The sequence below is a fragment of the Musa acuminata genome, chromosome BXJ2-7 (assembly GCF_036884655.1).
Source record: "Musa acuminata AAA Group cultivar baxijiao chromosome BXJ2-7, Cavendish_Baxijiao_AAA, whole genome shotgun sequence".
Lineage (NCBI taxonomy): Eukaryota > Viridiplantae > Streptophyta > Magnoliopsida > Zingiberales > Musaceae > Musa > Musa acuminata.
The window spans coordinates 12,139,305-12,159,933 of record NC_088344.1 but is presented as its reverse complement, the minus strand read 5'-3'; the positions used below and the strand labels follow the sequence as shown (position 1 = coordinate 12,159,933).

Genomic DNA, 20,629 nt, shown 5'->3' with positions numbered 1-20,629 from the left:
AGAGGGATGGGAGGGTGGAGCTGAGTCGGAATTGCATAAGATCCAAGTCAGATCCATTATTATGTCGGAAACTGACATCATTTCATTTACGTTGATGAACCACACTGAGGTGACAGATCGACAAAAGACGAAGCTGTGACGTAGGAGATGTGACATTCTAAGTTCACCACCAGCCTCTCGCTCTCTTCTCTCCTTCTCTTTCTTTCTCTTTCTCTTTTGTGGTAATATTCCAATGACTTGTCTCACAGGTTTGGCATCTCATCTTGCCTCCTGCCTTGAAGGCTGAGGAATGGGTGCCATCCCACTGTAAAACTCACAGTGAAATGGACCTATCACCTACCCATCACAGGAAACACGAACAACCATCAACGGTGACATGGGGGGGTGCCAAACTTTCTCGAGCTTCATCCCCACCATGTCCATTGCACATGGAAGAAGCCACAGAAAAAGGATGTACAGGGTTGCAACAAAAAGAAGATTGTCCTACTTGAGGTCAGCAACCAGAAAGAGGAGGCACAGCCAACAGAAAGACTTAGGTTCTGTTCACTAATTAAGTCTTGAAAAAAACTGAGATGCCCTCGACTCTTCATTCATTATCAACAAGAAGGATATTTGACCTTTTATAAAGGCATTTATATTTTGTTATTATAACTATTTAAAAATATTATATCTGCTCTGCTCCGTATCCCTAATTTATTTTATTTTGAATGATAATACATTATAAATATTATTTTTTTAACCAATGATATGATCAATGAATCCATCGGCTCAACCGGTGACTCAGTGACCGATATTTGATCAAGTCGATTCAATTCCGGTAATTGAGATGATAGGAAGGCAATATAGTGATTCAATTCCTTGTATGAGGAGGACTTTGCTACTGATAAGAACACATGCAGCCAGCCAAACAGGTCCCTTATCCTATCCTTCCTTCCTCCTGATGACTTGCTTGTTCCTTCAAGATAGGATCTGACCACATGGACCACCTATTCTGACCCCATGACTGTTCCATCCACACACACACACACAGAGGAAAATAGATCAAAAAACATAGGAATAGATCTGCTCATCTTCTAACTTGCTTTGTGCTTAAAGGTAAAGGAGATTGCCATTGCCCAACAACAACCACAACTCCTGTTTCATTTTTGTTCCAAGAACAATCCAACTTTATTTCACTGTCAAAATCATGTCTGGTAGGCAATACATCAGATCCAGACCAGTAGTGATTCCAACTCCCTCAAGTCCTATCTATCAAAAGTCCTATTTTACCTGAACTCCCCCCCTTCACTATGTTTGATATAGGTCCAAACTTATAAACCGTTCAATCCGATGGAGAAACTAACTCATTAACTTTACAATCATAAATCACATAACCCGAAATACTTCAAGCTCAAGTTAATAACCTTGTATAGCATTTGATTGAAACTAGACGAGCATATGCTATAATTAGAGAGTTAAATGAGAATAAAAAAATTGAAACAAACAAAACAGAAATTGTTTGAGTGCTATATATAATTAAAGCAACTTACTGTCACGGACTTAGCTGGTTTTGCCTAAGTCGTGCAGCACCCTTGCGTGTCCATCCGCAAAGGTCAGCCTCCCCGATGCCTCCCATTGTCCCTTAGGACCAACAAAAGAGAGAACGGGTTAGAGAGAACGCCTCAATCGGGATCCACAAGCAAACATCTCCGAAAAACACTTCATAGACAATGCAAATTACAAACAGATTTTACAAGCTCTGAACAGTTGCACAACAAAGGGTAAAATGATCCATTACAGACCAAAAATCTCTCGCACGTGTCCACATGACACAACCTTTATTTACAAGCCTAAAGAGGCTACCAACCCAACTAAAATGGGACTATTATGCCTTCGGTCGTCCCTCTACATGCTGTACAAGGCTTGAACATACCAAAAGACACAGACATACATAAGCATTTCATCAAACATCCTGTTTAGAAGTTTGTCCGTGACATTCTCCCCCACTTATTCCTTCGACGTCCTTGTTGAAGCCTTTGTCGACAGTGCAACTCCTCGCCTTTGCTGAGTCTTCAATCTTCTACTCCAGCTACAATGCGCCTCTTGGCTCCCAACTGCTCCCCGCTGCTGTTTTTGAGTAGTCGAACCTTTTGATCCGCCATGCTGCTTCAACTCACCAATGACTCTGACTCTGATGTGGGGTTGGCTGAGTTGTGTTGATCCTTGTTGATTCCTGCGAATCCCCTAGATGAAGGAAAAGAAGACCATCCTTAATACGCTAGTCTCTCAAATGCCCCATGCTGCTTGAACTGGGTGGATGCTTGTTAGAGCTTTAACGAGCATCGCCTCGCAAACTTCTGAAGTTTTGGATCCTTCCTCCACCAAATTTGCTCATTGACTCTTCTTTCACTTAGTTGTCACATCCAAGTAGGTTCGCATCACTTCCGCTTTCGATTGGAATTTCGTTGGGAAATGAAGCGGACAATCTACTCTCAGTAACACTGATCACCGTTGGTGAGGATTTGACAACTATTGTCTTCCATTATCTTCGAAGGGTCTTTGAACTTGTGCAGAGCTCCTCTGCTGGATAGATAAGAGAATTGGGGTACTCGGTTTCACCCATTCTCTTAAGGGTTGAGAAGGCAAAGGTTACTTGACTTCGCCCGCCTCCTCCAAGTTGTACTCCATGCATCGAGCTGGTTACTAGCCTTCGCCTGCTCTTTGCTCACACTTTTGAAGCACTTGAAGTGTTTGCACTCCTTGCGTTAAGTTAGTTATGTTAGGATCAAGAGCACTAAGAGGGGGGGGGTGAATTAGTGCAGCGAAAAACCTTCTGCGATCGAAAAATGCTTTCGTTCGATAGAAGTGATTTTGGTAAGAAAGTCGATTGGTAAATCACTTCAACTTTTGACTAGGAGAGATGCAGCAAAGATATGAACACAGTTTGCAGTTATGATGAAAATCAGAATATAAGTGCAAACTGAAATACGACGTTCGTACGATAAAAGCGATTTCGGTATAAAAGCTGATTCGTAAACCACTTTAACTTAAGATAAGGCGAGATGCAGTTAAAGCAAAGATATAAAGGCAGTTTGCAGTTATAATGGAAATCAGAACATAAGCGCAAACTGAAATACGACGTTCGTACGATAAAACTGATTTGCGTCTTAAACCCCGATTCGGAAAGCACTGAACTTTGAAACACGTTCGTAAAAACACAGAAGGCAGTAAGCTATTGAGGAGGTTTACAGTAAAGATAAGATGCTCAAAGTAAATGAAAACCGAGATTTAGAGTGGTTCGGTCAATCTTGACCTACTCCACTTTTGGCTTCCTCCACCGACGAGGTCACTGACGTCAACTAGAGGCCTTCCTTCAATAGGCGAAGGCCAACCACCCTTTTACAGATTCACTCCTTTTGACGGGCTTAGGAGACAACCCTTACAGAATTTTCTCTCCTCTCTTTACAACTCAGAACTTGGAAGAACAGAGGGAGAAGAACTTTTGGCCTTTACAACAATTTTGAGCTCTAAGAATCACAGAAAACGATCAAGATTTCGGTGTTAGTTCATACCCTTTCAGTGCTGAATGGGTGGGGTATTTATAGGCCCCAACCCAATTCAAATTTGGAGCTCAAAACTGTCAATTCCCGGAATTCCGGGATCAGGCGGTTGCACCTCCTGACTGGAGCGGTTGCACCGCCTAGCAGAGCTCGAAGACTGAGCCTCCGGGCGGTGCCACCTCCTGTCAGGGGCGGTTGCACCTCCTGCCAGAGCTCGAAGACTGAGCTCAGGCGGTGCAACCTCCTGACTGAAGCGGTTGCACCGCCTGGCAGAGTTCGAAGACCGAGCTCAAGCGGTGCCACCTCTTGTCAGGGGAGGTTGCACCGCCCAGTCTCGCTCGGAGACTGAGCCCAGGCGGTGCTACCTCCTAGCTGGGGCGGTTGCATCGCCCAGTCTCGCTCGGAGACTTAGCCTAGGCGGTGCTACCTCCTGGCTTGGGCGGTTGCACCTCCCGCCAGAAATCAGGGTCCGAATAGGTTGATCCATTCGGCACAATTTGGGTTTTTCAGGGGCCCAATTGCCCCAAGATTAAGTTAATGGGATCACCTCCCATTTCCAACTTAATCATTGTGTTAACTACGATTTTTCCTAAGACATTTACTGCAACTTGCTCCGGTGCGTCAATCACTTCTTCCGGCGAGCTTCCGGCGAACTTCCGTCGATCATCCGATGAACCCTCGGTGATGCTCCTGCGGACTTCCGACAAACTCCTAGACTTGCGACGATCCACTTGGCGAGTTCCGACGAGCTTCTTTGGCAAGCTCATGGACTTCTCGGATTTGTTCCCGCAAAACCTCCGACGACTGTCCGAACTTCCGTCGAACTCTCGAACTCCCAACGTGATCATTGTCTTGACTCCGGCGCAACTCCTGCTGCATGTCTTTCTTCCATCGTAGTTAATCCTGCACACTTAAAACAAAACTTCGATCGAGACAATTAATCCTAAGCAATTAACCAAGTTGTCCGGCATGTCATTGGTCCCTCGACGCTTCGTCCGATTCTTCGGCGCATCATCCTCTCCTGCAGCCTATTGCCCAATCGGTCAGTTGACTCCGCAACTCCGATATCCTTGGCACAATACCCGCTCTTTTTGGCCCGATGCCCGAGTCCACGGCCCGAAGCCTTCTGTCGATACGTCGACCGATCCATCGGCTCGACGTCCAATCTTCTGACATGTTCCTCCGGCACAACATGATTTTCCTGCTTTAATTGTCTCATTCTGATCGAAGCATCCTGCATCACTCAAAACGCAAATTAAATCATAAACATATATCAAGTAGTTTCATCATCAAAATACGAGATTCAACAATCTCCCTCTTTTTGATGATGATAACTACTTGATGATGGAGTTAACCTTAACTCCCAGAGTTTAAACAAACTCCCCCTATCAATATGTCATATTGATAGAATCTTGAATTCAAACTGAATTCAAGTCATTGCAATATTCATCATGAATACTTGCAACACGTCATCATGAACTTATACATAAACTTATGCATAACATGTCATGTTATCAACATACTTCTCCCCCTTTGTCATCAACAAAAAGGAGAAGTACCACAATCAAGTGTTTGTGATATTGGTTCAACTCATTGCATGAAAAACATAATATCAAGTTTTATCATCATGCAAGTTTGCTATTATCAAATATCAACATGTAAAATTGCGATGTAAGCTTTTGATATCATAACGCAAACATTTCAAGTGTTTATCAATTGCAGCATTTCATCACATGGTAAGATATCAACGCGTAAAATTACGATATAAGTTCTTGATATCTTAACGCATGATGCAAATATGGCATAATGCAAATTTGGCAATCATAGCATCAATTCATATATCTCTTGATGATGCAAGCATTGCAAATATGACAATCATATCAATTCATATATCTCTTGATGATGCAAGCATAGCATCAGTATTCATAGCATCAATTCATATATTTCTCCCCCTTTGTCATCAACAAAACGGAGAACGATATAAGCAAATTTTAAGCATAAGTGCTTGTAATTATTCATGTCATAACTAGGTTCATGTCATTTTCCAACAGTGAGTGATAGGATATCAATTATACAAACATCTCAAGGAAAACATGACATGGAGATAGCTTTGAAAACTTCTTCCTTTTTTTATCTGTTATTATCTTTTTGCATGAAGGAGGAAGACTATTTGTGATACATGCTATTTGTGAGTTTACTTCGAGTGAAGTTAGAATCGATGAGAGATTAAATCATGCTTCATTTTTACAAGGATCAAGATATGTATGTGAAACAAATCCTTGCAAGTAAAAACACTTTCATCCATATTCATCAAATCCATTTCTAAAAAAAAAATATTTTTCACATGATGTGTGTATGAGAGATGTATTTGCTAGTTGATTACATATGTCAAAAATTAATGATATGAACTAAACTTGATATGACATATGCTTGTTAAGTTCGGAAGAGAGTAAACTTGATATGTTAGGATCAAGAGAATCCGAAAATAAAATTTGACTCTTTCTTGCATTCAGACAAGGTTTCGCTATAGATATTCAATTACACTCATGAAGGTAAAGCATGCTTGTTATCTTTTGTATTCAAGCACATAATTTCCAACATGTAATTGTGTAAAATCATTATGTCAATCAAGTGATTTAATCATTCAATCAAAAAATAATTTTAACATGTTCAATCATTAGGACGTATTTTTACCATAGTTTTTCAAATACAATCATGAAGATAAGGCATGCTCATCAACATGGTAGTACGATGGCAAGTTTACAATTTTAAGACACGCAAGCTAGTAATTTTGAGATGTTCAAGAAAGCAACTCTTGCTTCTTGAAATATAAATTTTGCTACATATGCAAGTTAACTTTTTGCTTATGCAAGATATCATTCCTTGGTGATGTTCAATATAGCAAGTTCTACATCATGCAAGCTAGTGAATCTTATAACATTTTAGAACATGCATAATCACCAAAGCATCATAAATTTTAATGAAGTGCAAAATTACAAATTTTGCATGTTTGCATTTGTGCATCTTGAGATTTGTAAGATAGCACTTCTTGGTGATGTTCAAGATAGCAATTCCTTTCCTTTTGAGAAGTGTAATTATTTTCTTTCTCCTTTTTTTTTGAATTTTATGAGCTAGCAAATTAGCTTTCAAGCATGTTTTGCTCCCCCTTTGTCATTGTCAAAAAGAAGGGAAGACCCTTTACGTTAATTTCTAAATTATGACAAAGGTAACTAGCATTGATGAAAATTCAAGTCTTGAATGTCAAAATAATTATTTTATCATGAATATTTCATCATTGCATGCATCATTATCATCATATATAAACTCATTATTATATGATTCCAAATCATCATTCCTATTATTTCAATCATTGTTTCAATCTCTTTATAGCTTATCATGCACAATATGTCAAACCATCTAACATGATACAAACATTTATTTTCAAAGTATTTATCACTATTTTCATGTATGATAATAAAGTGTTCATGATACCGAACATTAAATCAATATTTTTAATACTTCATTTTAGCAACAACTCAAAGCATTTTAAATCATGATTCACATCATATGCAATACATCACATCATAATTAAAAAGCTCAAGTATTGCGTGCATCATTGCAAATCATAAATGTTTCATGATGGTATCAATTTTGTTAAATTATATCCTACCATGCATGATCATAACCTTTCATTTGTATACATCAAAATAAATTAATGAATATTTCATGTATTCATATCATCACATAAGGAATATCAAGAAGAAAATAATTGGGTGATGAGATAAACCTTTCATAAATACAAAGAATTGCATAAAAATCATATCATGAATACAAGGAATACAGGTCACAATCATTCAAGAGAAAAATCATCATTCATTTTCAATTCATTCAATTTGACAAATCATGATCATGATTTTGATAAAACTCATTTCAAATTTAAATCATCAAAATCATTTTTATGGCTCATAAAATTTATAACATAAATAGATTCATGATTTCATTGATAATATTTTTCCCCCTTTTTTAAGTGTTTCATCTTAAGTGATCGATTTCATGTTAGCATACCTTTTCATTTATGTCAAATCAAAACATGCATCAATTTTTAAAGCCACTGTTATTATCATGAAAATCGATAATCCATAATTATCAAGAATCATGATACATAATTTCAAAAATATATACTCATTAATCATAACTTCAAATTAAACATGATTTAATATACTCAAAATCGAGAAATAACAATGGACATCAACATGATACACATTATTACTTCTTAACCATGATTTCATATTTTCAATCAAAATCATTTTGTTTGTTTATCATAAAATATGCAATATTATCATTTTCAAAATTACTAGCATGATCATAATATTTTTTTTAAAACATTAATTCTAAACTAAAAAAGAAAATACATCATGAAAGCATCAAGTAATTTCAAAATAAATTAGGGGGATTTCGATTACCTCATCATTGAAAGTGGTTAAGGCGTAGTTTGCCACCTTGCCTTTCTTGATTTTCTCCTCGTCTTCAGAGGAGCTCGATTCATCCCACTTTGTGTTCTTCTTCTTTGGCCTCTTCCTTCGTTCAAGTTTATTGTTGTCCTCATCACTTGAGTCATCGCTCAAGTGGTATTCATTTGTCCGGAGTTCTAAATCCTTCCTATTCTTTGGAAGGTGATTTTGTTCATCATGTTCATCATGTGCATTGTGCACCATTTCATATATCATCAATGAACCAATTAGTTCTTCAAGTGGTAAGTTGTTTAGGTTTTTAGCTTCTTGTATTGCAGTTACTTTTGAATCCCACTTCTTAGAAAGAGAAAGCAAAATCTTGTTTACGAGTTCAAAATCCGAAAAACATTTTCCAAGAGCTCTTAAACTATTGACGACATCCGTGAAACGGGTGTACATGTCGCCTATAGTCTCGCTTGGTTGCATTCGAAAAAGCTCAAAATCATGCAATAAAATGTTAACTTTCGAGTTTTTGACTCTACTAGTTCCCTCGTGCGTGATTTCAAGTGTTCGCCAAATGTCAAGAGTCGTTTCGCACGTAGAAATCCGATTGAACTCATTTTTGTCCAAAGCGCAAAATAAGGCATTCATAGCCTTTGCGTTTAAAGAAAAATACTTCTTCTCCAAATCCGACCATTCGTTCATCGGTTTAGAGGGAAGTTGAAAACTGTTTTCAATGATATTCCATAAATCCAAATTCATAGAAATTAAGAAAACTCTTATTCGAGTTTTCCAATAAGTGTAGTCCAATCCGTTAAACAACGGTGGACGAAAGACCAATAAGCCCTCTTGAAAGCTATGAAGAGTCATTTCTCTCGGGTGTAAATCCGAAATGAGAAATATCGGGCTCTGATACCAATTGTTAGGATCAAGAGCACTAAGAGGGGGGGGGGGGGTGGGGGGTAAATCAGTGCAGCGGAAAACCTTCTGCGATCGAAAACTGCTTTCGTTCGATAGAAGTGATTTTGGTAAGAAAGCCGATTCGTAAATCACTTCAACTTTTGACTAGGAGAGATGCAGCAAAGATATGAACGCAGTTTGCAGTTATGATGGAAATCAGAATATAAGCGCAAACTGAAATACGACGTTCGTACGATAAAAGCGATTTCGGTATAAAAGCTGATTCGTAAACCACTTTAACTTGAGATAAGGCGAGATGTAGTTAAAGCAAAGATATAAAGGTAGTTTGCAGTTATAATGGAAATCAGAACGTAAGCACAAACTGAAATACGACGTTCGTACGATAAAACTGATTTGCGTCTTAAACCCCGATTCGGAAAGCACTGAACTTTGAAACACGTTCGTAAAAACACAGAAGGCAGTAAGCTATTGAGGAGGTTTGCAGTAAAGATAAGATGCTCAAAGTAAATGCAAACCGAGATTTAGAGTGGTTCGGTCAATCTTGACCTACTCCACTTTTGGCTTCCTCCACCGACGAGGTCACCGACGTCAACTAGAGGCCTTCCTTCAATAGGCAAAGGCCAACCACCCTTTTATAGATTCACTCCTTTTGACGGGCTTAGGAGACAACCCTTACAGAATTTTCTCTCCTCTCTTTACAACTCAGAACTTGGAAGAACAGAGGGAGAAGAACTTTTGGCCTTTACAACAATTTTGAGCTCTAAGAATCACAGAAAAGGATCAAGATTTCGGTGTTAGTTCATACCCTTTCAGTGCTGAATGGGTGGGATATTTATAGGCCCCAACCCAGTTCAAATTTGGAGCTCAAAACTATCAATTACCGGAATTCCGAGATCAGGCGATTGCACCTCCTGACTGGAGCAGTTGCACCGCCTGGCAGAGCTCCAAGACTGAGCCTCTAGGCGGTGCCACCTCCTGTCAGGGGCGGTTGCACCTCCTGCCAAAGCTCGAAGACTGAGCTCAGGCGGTGCAACCTCCTGATTGAGGTGGTTGCACCGCCTGGCAGAGCTCGAAGACCGAGCTCAGGCGGTGCCACCTCTTGTCAGGGGAGGTTGCACCGCCCAGTCTCGCTCGGAGACTGAGCCCAGGTGGTGCTACCTCCTGGCTAGGGCGGTTGCACCGCTCAGTCTCGCTCGGAGACTTAGCTTAGGCGGTGCTACCTCCTGGCTTGGGCGGTTGCACCTCCTGCCAGAAATCAGGGTCCGAATGGGTTGATCCATTCGGCCCAATTTGGGTTTTTCAGGGGCCCAATTGCCCCAAGATTAAGTTAATGGGATCACCTCCCATTTCCAACTTAATCATTGTGCTAACTACGATTTTTCCTAAGACATTTACTGCAACTTGCTCCGATGCGTCAATCGCTTCTTCCGACGAGCTTCCGACAAACTTCCGTCGATCATCCGATGAACCCTCGGTGATGCTCCTGCGGACTTCCGGCAAACTCCTGGACTTGCGACGATCCACTTGGCGAGTTCCGACGAGCTTCTTTGGCAAGCTCATGGACTTCTCGGATTTGTTCCCGTAGAACCTCCGACGATTGTCCGAACTTCCGTCGAACTCTTGAACTCCCAACATGATCATTGTCTTAACTCCGGCGCAACTCCTGCTGCATGTCTTTCTTCCATCGTAGTTAATCCTGCACACTTAAAACAAAACTTCGATCGAGACAATTAATCCTAAGCAATTAACCAAGTTGTCCGACATGTCATTGGTCCCTCGACGCTTCGTCCGATTCTTCGGCGCATCGTCCTCTCCTGCAGCCTATTGCCCAATCGGTCAGTTGACTCCACAACTCCGATATCCTTGGCACAATACCCGCTCTTTTTGGCCCGATGCCCGAGTCCACGGCCCGAAGCCTTCTGTCGATACGTCGACCGATCTACCGGCCCGACGTCCAATCTTCGGACATGTTCCTCCGGCACAACATGATTTTCCTACTTTAATTGTCTCATCCTGATCGAAGCATCCTTCGTTACTCAAAATGCAGATTAAATCATAAACATATATCAAGTAGTTTCATCATCAAAATACGAGATTCAACAAGTTACTGTGATTCACCTTCTCAATGCCATCGAACTTCTGGAATGCAAGAAGTTTTCACCCCAACTTGGAGTAATTCTCTCATAGGTTTGGTCGCCTCTGGGATTGTACCGTCTTCTCCATCAACCCTGCCGCCTACTCCACTGAGTAGCAAAGGTACAGCACCGCATACTGCCTGCTTTGTTCCTTGGTTATGCACTATTGCATTACCCGAAGTCCTTCACTTTCGGCTATCTTGATGAGAAGCACATTGACACCGGTCTTACGAAGTTCTTCGGCCTCTGCCCTTCAGCCTTATCTCGGTACTTGGAGATTGCCTCTACATTCTCCACCTCCTCGGCCCCTTTCACGACCAAGCGCTCTCCCTCCATGAGAGCAAGGGATCAATGACTTTCACGGAAATCCCGCCTCTCCAGTACCATGGCACTGCCATGCCCATGGCCCTACTATTCATCGCCTCGCATCTACATCCCTTTTCTTCACAATCAGTAGATATGTCTCTGTGGTACTCCTCCGAGTCCACCTCCATTCTAACTGATGCTTGATTTTGGGTAGCTAAGTCCCTCTGGACTCGTCGTTGCTTCCTCGCCCCTTTCGACCTCCTGCTTCAACACCTCTGTGTTCTCCAAGCAATCCATTTGGTCGATGGAAAGACAGACTGCAACTCCCAAGCATGGCCTCTGCCATCACGTTATAGGATTTGCACCGATTCTGTTCTCCTTAGCTTCCTTGGTAGCAATGTTCGCTTACTCGACCTTGTCCTCTGACTTATCGGGCTCCCTTAAGCGAATATAAGCTCTGGAGCAGTCCAACTCTCCAGCTGCTTCAATTATACCTCTACATGATCAAGTCCCTCCCATGGAACTCACTAGTACTTGCATTCGAACTTTCCCTTGGTGGAACCTAGCCCCCATTTGCTGATGACCAAGGCTTTCATCCGATGCAAAATTCGATGCACGCACGGAAGACCCGCCTCTGCGGCACCATGGCCTTCACTCCTTGAATCCATAGCCCTTCTTGTCGTCGTGTTGTTCACCAAAGTGGAGCTTCCAGTAACTCCCGATCATACCTCCATATGATATAGTCTCTCATGGGACTATGTCGTGTGTATCGCATTGCCATGAACTATTCCACCATGATCCGCTGTACCATGTCGCCTCCTGGTGACATCTCCATTGTATTCTGATCCTTGTGGAATAAACTCGAATTGTGAACCCTCCATGTGTGGCCTCTACCAATACATCGCAGGGTCTCTTCCACCTTCGATTTTGTTCGCTCCTTTGACAATCGACCTTCATCCATCCACTCTTGGGTCACACCTAGATGAAGCACCGCTCTAAGGCAGTCCATCGCTTAGTAGCTCCCGAAGTCCACCGACTTCATTGTAATTTATGCACCATTGTCTGGATCCTAGGCCTCTGCCCCTACCAGCACAATCTCCACTGCGCACCGCTTCCTTCATGGCAACTTGAATGGCAACACTGTGGCATATTCTTCAAGAGTACCCACCTCTAAGTCCTCTTGCCCCGTGATAAGGCCTTCTGAACCCAATTTCACCTCCGCAAATTTAGTCGCCTTAGTTCCTCCATCAAATGCTTCTTCGAGATAAGGTGCATGTGCCCAGAAGCTCCTTTCATCTTTGGCACCATGCAAGATGAGTCCGCTCCGTCAGAATGAAGAACCCATGGAACAACATGATTCTACTCTTGCCTCTGCAAGAGTTCATGTCCTTGACCTCTGTCTAAGGAAAGCACTATGCCTCCGCTCCATGTTCCAACTTCTATGTTGGCTCCCTTCATGCGGCTTGGGTACTTCGCCAAGTTACACCCAAGTTGCTCTGCTCCTCATTTTTGCATTGAGTTGATGGTAGCCCTCGCGCCCACCATTCTACGGGTCAGCCCTCCCTTGAGTCCGATCTCCACATCGACTCCAAGTGTGCCTTTATTTAAGTTGCTTTGGGTCGCTCCCCCACTTGATCTCGCAATGCATCCACCAATGCATTCTCTCAAGCGAGATCATGCGACGACTCCTCGCCGCTTGCTCAGTGCATTGAGCTTCGTGGAGTCGTTGTTTGTTGAGGTACTCCTCCTCAACATGTGAGGTCCGTCCCACATGATTCTCCCTCTGGAGAGCTGAGACTTATCCCTCCTGGATAACTGTCCCATTGGAGCAACATCTCTCTTCGTTTCGGAGACCACCATCCCCTTGGACTACTATGATCTGCTGAACAAACTGTGCATTGTTCTGCCTCCTGCAAACGCACTTGCTAGATTACGACTCCACGTCAATACAGCCCCCGCTGCACCACTCAAGGCCTAGCAACATGCTGAACTCGTTGCACACTTCAGCCTCCTACGGACGTATCCTTCACATGCCGAAGAGAAAGTTTTAATGCTCCATGGCGCCGAGTTTCGATCGCCTTGGGATGGCCACGAACATTCCATCGTCCGCATACAAGCCCATGCATGAGTATCGAATTCTTTGAGTTAGCAATTCCCCTCACCTCTGTGAGCTTTGCACAACTCTTTCGATCGCTGAGCAACTCATTCCACCTTACATGGTCTCATTCTTACCAAGCGCCTCGCTTGCCTTGAGCACCATCAAGTATAGTTGTCAACGTTGAGTCGTAGCTCAAACTCAGCCATCCCAACTTTTGTGCGCTCCACATTCTTCCAAGCTTGCCTGTTCTCATGGTGCCTCTTGTGCGAAGGGTTGGCCATTCCTCTGAATGCCAATGTCAGATGCCCGCTCCTCCGAGCGACTCCTTTTCCCTACATCTCCATGCCCGTTTTCCCCCAAACGGTCGCGCGTGTGCTGACTACCCTCAATGCAGCCCCGCTAGGTCCCCCACATTTGCATGCTAAGTGTTTCTATGAGTGCTTGTCCCACTCTGATACCATCTGTCACGAACTTAGCTGGTTTTGCCTAAGTCGTGCGACACCCTTGCGTGTCCGTCCGCAAAGGTCAGCCTCCCCGATGCCTCTCATTGTCCCTTAGGACCAACAAAAGAGAGAACGAGTTAGAGAGAACGTCTCAATCGGGATCCACAAGCAAACATCTCCGAAAAATACTTCATAGACAATACAAATTACAAATAGACTTTACAAGCTCTGAACAGTTGCACAACAAAGGATAAAATAGTCCATTACAGACCGAAAATCTCTCGCACATGTCCACATGACACAACCTTTATTTACAAGCCTAAAGAGGCCACCAATCCAACTAAAATGGGACTATTAAGCCTTCGACCGTCCCTCTACATGCTGTACAAGGCATGAACATACCAAAAGACACGGACATACATAAGCATTACATCAAACATCCTATTTAGAAGTTTATCCGTGACAGTAATCTAATCTAGAAGGATTTTTGGATAACAAGGTCAGTTATCAATCATATGTCAGAGATCCATAAGCAAGCAGGAAAAAGCAAATCATGAAGCACCATCACTGATGCTTCATAGGCACCGATGTTTCCCTTTTACTTGAGCATTGCAACTAAATTTGTGCATCTAAGAAGACAATAGACTTAATGTTATAGGCAACTGGGTCAACCACCAGGTGATCCTTTGTGCTGTTTGCTTTTATACTACTGACCCACTACCATATACCATCTTGAGATGGCAACAGGTTTATGAGTCTGGAACTATCTGATGACAGAAAAAGGTGCAAATCTAGATGAAGAAAGTGATAGATCTATGTTAACCAATGTGATTAAACTACATGTCACTGTAATATACTTGTAACCACAGAAGATCTCCCTTTTGATTATGGTTACAATCTTGTCCTAGATTCTCCCTCATGTCGACAAAAGAAGCTGTACATGATAAAATCAAAATATCTAGAACCAGTATATGATGTTCTAATATGACAATTCTTGATTTTGTAGGTGCAAAAGCAAGGTATACGAGATATGATGATAAATTTGTAAGAGTACCAAAAGGTACCTGCACACTTCTTTTGAATCCCTATCAAGGAGCTTTCTATGAGATAGATAATTCATTTATGAGAATAACCAAAGGTACCTGCTGAAAGCTTGCACAGACCTTCGAAGGAGCTCTTTATACAAATCACCATTGCATGGCTGAAAAGCAGAAACATAAAAGACCAGACAATTAGTTTCAGCTTTCTAGAATTGCTACCAGTATAAACTTGGATTTAAATGTCATTCTGCGATAGCATGAACAACTCAGTTTATTAGACTATGTCAATTCTGGTTTCCTTAAAGCATTTAAAATTTTTATTGTCCTCCAATATAAAATGCCCATGAAAGTCATTGATCAAGAACAATTATGACCTCTGAATAAAACAAGTATTATACACGACTTCACTTTTTTTTCCCCAAAAAAAAATTAGAATTGGTAAGTCAAATGTAGTAAGAATTACTATAATTCCTTTATATTCATAGGAGGTTCCAAATCTACTGCTCAAACATTTTCCTATTCGTATTGGTTATTTATCCCAGCTAGTCAATTGTTTTGATCATTCATGTAAATGATTTTCTTTCTTCTTTAACTTTGGCAATCAACATCGCTAACGACTTATACAACTATCATATTGATCAAGTTTTAAATCTCGATCAGACATTAGTTTTGATAATCTACAGGACCAGTATGGTATTAGTGTACTAGACGATGTTATGTCGATCCATCCATTTGATATCAATAAATATCAATAATAACAGGTATCAATCAGTACTAGACTGTTGCACTGGAATTTGCCAGTCTAACGGTCAACACACATTGAACCTATGGCATGACGCCTAACCGTTTGTTGGACTGGTAAATTCCAGTCAACACACACTGTATCAACCGTTATTTGAAATGTTGCTATTGATGACTTTACTATCATTCACCTTCCAGAAAGAAAAATAAAAGACCACCATTTCCTCACCTTTGGTGATCTCTGAGTTTTAATTAGTTGGTTTTAAAAACAAAGACGAACCTGTCTTTTATGCTTTTGAGTAGCTAGTTTCTCTGTTCTCTTGCTCATGATGTCCATCAAACTCATTAGTCTCACTGCAAGAAACCAAATTTGTTATGAAATGGCTTAAGAACCAAAACAGAGGAATAAATTTTCAACAGTTCTAACATCATCAAATTACACTGTTAAATTTTACTTAAAGTTTATGAGTAGATATAATTTCCTCAAGTCACAATGACATAATGACAGCACCACAACTAGTGGGCATTTGTCGATTTAACAGTATATGCTGGATCTAGCAATTTTTCTTAAGATGTCAGCTCATCTCTACCAGTAAAGAACTTATCAGGCATACACACATGATGGAATTTGTCCATCTTTCTCACGGTTATGCAATATGTTATTGCAAATAGTGTCATCATATGCGTCAAAGTTTAGCAATAGACTGTAGGAAAGGAAATAGAATACAGAAAGATGCCTTCCTATAGATTCTAGACGAGGCATACCTATGGCACAAGAAAACCACTAGACTTTAAGCCATTGAGTAACCGGAGAATCACTAGCAGTATCAAATAGAGAATGATCTAAGAAATGGGTTTAGGACATTTCTACTATTTCTACTTTTAAGCTTCTTTCACCTTATCGAATGCTCTATCTTAATTATCCACCGACTCTTCTCATTAAACGACCATCAAATCTTTCTCTCTACTGGATTGAAACCTATACGCAAAATACATAAATCATAACAAAGTAACCATGATGCAATATTACAACATCATCCAAGACATCTCAAGAGGATGAATACCTGCGTCGGGCAGCAATCTTCCCTTGTCTCATTTCCAGATCATTTCTAACAAGCAAAACCTGAACAATTAGAAGACGAAGATGATCGAAAACACGAATATGCTAATAAAGGCAGCAATTTTAGATTAAATAATATGGCATTCCAGGAATCGAGAAGGACTACAAGAAAAGACTACATTTTTGCAGACATGGAATGATTCAGAAGTCATTGAAAGAACAATAAGAATAAGAAAGACTAAAACTGAGATACCATGTCGAAACTTTCAAGAATTTCAGCAAGGGTTTTGATCTCGTGAAGGGAGGGCTTCTTCTGCGTGGTTCGCTCTATATACTCGAGCTAGGCGGCAGCGTCGTCGGCCGAAAGGAGGCGACTGTAGTCCTATCAGCGAAGGTTTGATCCAAGAACTTGGGAAGGAAAGCCGCTCCCGGTCTCCTTGTGGGCGAGGAGAAAGCCTAAGGCGAAGTATCCGGCGCCGACCAAGAGGGTGGTGGAAATGCTGAGGAGAGAGAGAGAGAGAGAGAGAGAGAGACAGAGAGAGACAGAGAGAGAATTCCTTAGAGAAATCATCCATCCATGGACGGCCGAGAAGGATGGTGAATCCGAAATCGCCGTCGGCGGTGGAGCAGAGGCGGAGTGCGAATCCCTGGCGCCGGAGCAGAGGGGGTCTCAAGACTCGGAGTCGGAACGACGGTGCTGGCGGATCGAGTTTGGATGTAATATTTGGATCTGCATCGTTGTCGGATTCAGTTAAATCCAACCCGAATTCCTATCGAACGCTGCCACATCCGGTCGGAGTGAATCACCCCTGAGAAATTTCGCGAGTAATGCCACCACCTTTCTCCCAAAACGTGTGGGGCCCACTTTTTAGGGGTGATTGCGTGTCCCTCTAAATTTAGCTATCATCTTTTCCATCTTCATCATAAAATTGTGGAACTCGCAATCTTTTTCTCAAATAAAAAATTAAAATCATAAATTCTACCCATCTTCATCATATTCCTCAATTATCATCGGGTCCATCCAATAAGGTACCATTAGGATTATCATGCCTTTGTCATCGGATCCATTAATATCCAACGAAAATAATAGTTTATATTGAGCTGAAAGTAATATAATTTTTTCACATAATAACACTACGTAAGAAATTATTAATCTTAAAAAAATTTCTTGTATATATATATATATATATATGTTTGAGTTAATGAAAACTTGTAGTAATTCTAATTGTAGCAACTTAAGAATTGTACTCTACATACTGAATTAAGTCATCACTTAATAAGTAAATAGAACTCAAATTCATGACAACTCATACTACATAATAATTGTTTGAATAAAGTTATTATGTAAAAAAATTTGTGTTGAATCTATGGCCCAGTAGTTATTTTTTTTGGTTTGGTAGCCTATCATTAATCATCTTACACCTATATTTTAAATTACTAAAAAATATATCAACTTGGTCAAGTTGGCATTGAAGCCAATCCTAACCAGGATAGAGAGTGCGGTGGGTTTGCTTTAACTCTAATGCATTGCAGAATCTGCAGTGCCTTTTGTACCATTGGAATATGGAGGTATAAAAGTAAAAGTAAAATGAATTGTTGTAGACTATTCCCTCCACCAATAAATATGCAGTGCCTTTTGTACCATTGGAATATGGAGGTATAAATTTCTTTTATATTTTCTTAATTAATTTTTTTATTTTTTTTATTTTTTTTAAAAAAATTAAATTATTTATTAAAACTAATTAATAATATTAAATTTTAAATAATAATAATAATAATAATAATAATAATAATAATAATAATAATAATGTTGAATGTATTATTCCTCTGACACGGAGAACGTGAGGATATAGGTTTTAATATCATTTAATTTGTACTTGATTCGTAATCGACTCAGTGAAGGATTAATTCGATCTGATGTGGGCCAAGCATTTATGTCTAGCTTCTTCTGGGCCCACATATGATGAGGCCGGTTAACAAAATGGAAAGTGCTTTAACGGTTCTCATCCCGTATCTATCTATCTATCTAATTCTTAATCTCATTTGTTCCTCGTATCCCTTCACTACCCTAAAAATAATTGATGCCTCTATGTCCACGTTCAATAAGAATCTTAAGAAAGAAATCTAATAAATTAGGATGTTTTGCATGCCCGAGTTTCCCATGTTTGGATAACAACCCACGGAATAAAAATAAACATAAAATAAAATTTTCTTTGAATATTAAGTATATGTTGAAAAGGGTTATTTTGTTTCTTAATTATAATTACCAGCATCATAGAATTTGATTAGAATACGTGCAATAATTCAGAACAACAAATTCTAGCATTTATCTCGACAAGATATGCATTATCATAAAGAAGAAAACGAAGTGAACATGTGGACAACACATTCAATGTCTCGAAAGATACATGTGTGTTAGAGATGGATGATGGTGAGAAGTGGCGTGGGGCTTCCATTTGGGTCATTATCATTATCATTATTATTATCATTAGGTGAATAGGTCATTCAGTCATCTATTCATATATTGATAGGATAATATCTATGCAACTATTTTACATAATTAACAATGGAAAAAAAGGAACAACCAATCAACTTCATATTAGAGAAAAAACAAATAACCTATTGGTATCTTCATTTAATTTTAGATTTCCCACTTAACTTTATATTGATAGAATAATATCAAGAAGAGAAATGCTTTATACAACTATTTTACAATGTTCTAAAAATGCAAAAAAAAAAAAAAAAAAACACTCCATCAACTTATACAATAAGAGTTCTTTTTTTTTTTCTCGAGAAATTTATTTTAAAAAAAGAAAAATAAAAGATGATGAGTTAATTTATTTAGACAAATTAAATCAGTACTTCTGGTGATGATTCCCTGTAAAAGTTGATTGAGCTAATGGCAGGCGTAATTTTGGGAGAGTGCTTCGATTCGTGAGCTACAGAGCACAGGAGGAGCTCGTTGAATCATCATCGGACAAGTTAGGTGGGATGATCACCGGACTGAGGTACAATGCTTCCAACCGCAGGCTGCCTGACAAGCCACTAAGCAACAGGAGGAAGACTCCATTTCCAAAGGCTTCACTCGAGATAGGTGCTCGATGACAAGAACATGGGTGGGACCCCCTCGGCCAAACAATGCAGAAAGCCATGGAGTTCACATGCCCTAAAAGCCCCTCCGTCATGCGCTCCTCCTCCTCCTCCTTTCCAGGTCTACCCAACCCACAAGAAACCCAAGGTAAGGATTGAAACCCAGGAATTGCTCCTTGCAGGACCTGCTCCTGGAAAGGGATGGTGGACCAGCCATGGTGTTCCTAAATAAATCCACAAACAACGATTTGTCTTTTTTTTTTCGTTAGCAAAATCTTAAGAAACTTTTTTAAATGATTGATTTTTTTTTTCAAACGATAAGGACGAGATTTAAGCACATGTTCTTGTAATATTCTATCGGAATTTTTTACCAACTAAGCTAGTTAGCATCTTCAAGATCATTGAGATTATTATATATATAGTACTTCAGATATTATTGATTATTATATATATTGTTCAAACAATAGTAAAATATATGAATATATCAAGAAAAGAAAATCTAATTAGAAAATTCAAAAAAAATTTACCTTTACGAGAAAGAAAAAAAATAAAAAAATAAACTTCGATGCCGTGATACATTGTTTTAAATGATCATGATTGGAGTCACCAAAATAGATTCAGCATAAATGTCAAACGAGAAAATTAAGTAGATCAAATAGCCTTGATAGGACCGGCTACCCTACATGATGCGTTCTAACTCATAATCGTCCTTGTTGTTGTTTTTTTTTGGACTCCCCTCAGAAGCATGTCGGTCGCGCCATTGGCCATGACAAACGCATGCAACATTTGAAGTCGCCATGATTAC

At 40.2% G+C, this 20,629-nt stretch overlaps 1 long non-coding RNA gene across 2 annotated transcripts; it reads right to left on the bottom strand.

Moving 5' to 3' along the window:
* Positions 1-224: 224 nt before the first annotated feature.
* Positions 225-17,426, bottom strand: LOC135617270 (uncharacterized). 2 transcript variants are annotated; one of them, XR_010488664.1, is made up of 5 exons: positions 16,988-17,426; positions 16,739-16,797; positions 15,955-16,028; positions 15,036-15,094; positions 225-1,620 (listed from the first exon to the last, which is right to left on the bottom strand). It is a non-coding gene; the product is annotated as an uncharacterized LOC135617270 (long non-coding RNA). The 2 variants fall into 2 exon arrangements; XR_010488665.1 differs by lacking the exon at positions 225-1,620 and adding an exon at positions 1,639-2,223.
* Between the last annotated feature and the right edge of the window lie 3,203 nt (positions 17,427-20,629).